The sequence below is a fragment of the Bos indicus genome, chromosome X (genome assembly GCF_029378745.1).
Source record: "Bos indicus isolate NIAB-ARS_2022 breed Sahiwal x Tharparkar chromosome X, NIAB-ARS_B.indTharparkar_mat_pri_1.0, whole genome shotgun sequence".
Classification (NCBI taxonomy): Eukaryota; Metazoa; Chordata; class Mammalia; order Artiodactyla; family Bovidae; genus Bos; species Bos indicus.
Window position 1 is genome coordinate 38,664,367 of NC_091789.1, and position 3,296 is coordinate 38,667,662.

A 3,296-nucleotide genomic window follows, 5' to 3' on the forward strand; every position below is an offset into this window, starting at 1 on the left:
GTTTACAACCAGTAAAATGAGAGCCAGGCCAGCTTGCAAATGTCAGGAGCTGCTGTTCTGTTCTTTTCTGCTCATGGGCTTCTGGCTTAGTTTTCATAGATCATGCTATGAATAACTTTGATCTTCTGAAACATGTTAAGACTTGCTTTAGTTCCAGTATGTGGTCAGTTTTTGTAAAGTTCCCTTATGTGTGCAAAAGAATGTGCAGTATGATGTTGGGTGCAGTGTTCTATACATGTTCACTAGACAAAGCTGTCATTGTTTCAAACCCATATCCTTACTGATAATTTTGTCTGCTTGATCTGTCAATTACTGGGAGAGGGCTGTTAAAGTCTCCCAGCTCCACGTATGAATTGCTCTTGCTAAAAAAATTTGAATCCAAATTTGGTCAGCCTTCTAGATTCAACTCATAATTTACAGAAAGTAATAAGCTCAGAGGAACTTGTTAAACTGCCCCACAGGGATGCAATCATCAACATACAGACTGTGGGAACTCTACAGTACAAACAACACAATTTTCTCAGCAAATAAATTCCAAGATTAAAAAAAGATAAAGGAAGAACCTATAGATTTAAAGACACTTGAAAATACATCATTCCACTATGGACCTCAACTGGTTCCTAATTTAAACAAACTACCTATAAAGAAAAAAATGTGAAAATGGAGAATTTGAACACAGACCTGGATATTTGACAGTAGTAAACAATTGCTGTTGATTTGTAGTGTGATAATGGTATTTTAGTTATGTTATTAAAGAGTCCATCTTTTAAAAGTACATACTTAAATTGCATGTGACAATCCATCACCTTTGCTACATCAAAATATTTTATAATCTTGATGCTATTATAAATTAAATGTTTTCTATTTTTATTTGGAAATCATTTCAAACTTACTGAAAAATATCCAGATTAGAATAAAAACAACCCATACACATTTTAACCAGATTAACCTACTCTTAATATTTTGCCCCATTTACTTTATCATTGTCATCCTCTCTATTTTTTCTACTAAAATCAAGAGTTGTATCTTCTCCCTCATTTGTTTATTCATCTATTTATCTCTGTATTATGGGTTTGGACTCACAGGTTTCCATCTTGCAGTGGCTTATGATTTATTACCCTCCTTACTTATTTGAGCACTTCTTTACTTCCTACCCCAATTCTGATATCAACTATTTCTTCAAGGAGCCCTAGTTTCTTTTAGTGAGGAATGGTATTAGAGACCAAGATCTGAGTGTTGAGTATGTTAGTTGCTACTGGGCTTTTTTCACTGAAAGGAGCTAAGAAATATATGTGTGTATCTATTAGTATACACACAGACTGTGGTGTTGGAGAAGACTTTTGAGAGTCCCTTGGACTGCAAGAAGATCCAACCAGTCCATTCTAAAGGAGATCAGCCCTGGGATTTCTTTGGAAGGAATGATGCTAAAGCTGAAACTCCAGTACTTTGGCCACCTCATGCGAAGAGTTGACTCATTGGAAAAGACTCTGATGCTGGGAGGGATTGGGGGCAGGAGGAGAAGGGGACTACAGAGGATGAGATGGCTGGATGGCATCACTGACTCGATGAATGTGAGTCTCAGTGAACTCCGGGAGTTGGTGATGGACAGGGAAGCCTGGCGTGCTGCGATTCATGGGGTCGCAAAGAGTTGGACACGACTGAGCGACCGATCTGATCTGATACATTTACAAGTGAAAAAGCTGGCCTAAAACTCAACATTCAAAAAACAGATCATGACAACCAGTCTCATCACTTCATGGCAAATAGAAGGGGAGAAAGTGGTTCCAGTGACAGATTTTATTTTCTTGGGCTCCAAAATCACTGCAGTGACTGCAGCCACAAAATTAAAAGACTCTGGCTCCTTGGAAGAAAAGCTATGACACACCTAGAAAGCATATTAAAAAACAGAGATATCACTTTGCCAACAAAAGTCTGTATAGTCAAAGCTATAATTTTTCCACTAGTCATATATGGATGTGAGAGTATTAGAAAAGACTCTGATGCTGGGAGGGATTGGGGGCAGGAGTAGAAGGGGACGACAGAGGATGAGATGGCTGGATGGCATCACTGACTCAATGGATGTGAGTCTGAGTGAACTCCGGGAGTTGGTGATGGACAGGGAGGCCTGGCGTGCTGCGATTCATGGGGTCACAAAGAGTCAGACACGACTGAGTGACTGAACTGAACTGAACTGAACTGAAATAAGTCTGAGTGCCAAAGAATTGATGCATTTGAATTGTGCTGGAGAAGACTCTTTAAAAAAATTCATTTATTTTTGATTGAAGGATAATTGCTTTACAATGTCAGGTTGGTTTCTGCCAAACATCAACATGAATCAGCTATAGGTATACATATGCCCCCTCCCTCTTGAACTTCCCTCCCACCTCCCTGCCCATTCCACCCCTCTAGGTTGTTACAGAGCCCCAGTTTGAGTTCCCTGAGTCATACAGAAAATTCCCATTGGCTATCTATTTTACATATGATAATGTAAGTTTCTATGTTACTGCCTCCATACATCCCACCCTCTTTTTCCTCCCCATCCCCCCCAACACCCATGTCCATAAGTCTGTTCTCTATGTTTGTGTCTCCATTGCTGCCCTGAAAATAATTTCATCAGTATCATCTTTCTAGATTCCATGTATATGCATTAGTATATGATATTTGTTTTTCTCTTTCTTTCTTACTTCACTCTGTATAATAGGCTCTAGGTTCATCCTCCTCATTAAAAGTGACTCAGATGCATTCCTTTTCATGGCCAAATAATATTCCATTGTATGTATGTACCACATCTTCTTTATCCATTCATCTGTCAATGGACACCTAGGTTGCTTTCATGTTCTAGGTATTGTAACTAGTGCTGCAATGAACAATGAGGTACATGTGTCTTTTGTAATTTCAGTTTCCTTAGGATAAATGCCTGGAAGTGGGATTGGTGGGTCATATGATGCTCTTATTCCTAGTTTTTTAAGGAATCTCCATGCCGTCTTCCATAGTGGCTGTATCAATTTACATTCCCACCAACAGTGCTAGAGGGTTCCTTTTTCTCCATACCACCTTAAGCATTTATTGTTGTAGACTTATTGATGATGGCCATTTTGACTAGTGTGAGGTGATACCTCATTGTAGTTTTGATTTGCATTTCTCTAATAATGAGCTATGTTGAGCATTTTCTCGTGTGTTTATTAGTCATCTGTATGTCTTCTTTGGATAAATGTCTGTTTTTGTCTTTTGCCCACTTTTTGACTGGGTTGTTTGTTTTTCTGGTATTAATTTGTATGAGCTGCTTGTATATTTTG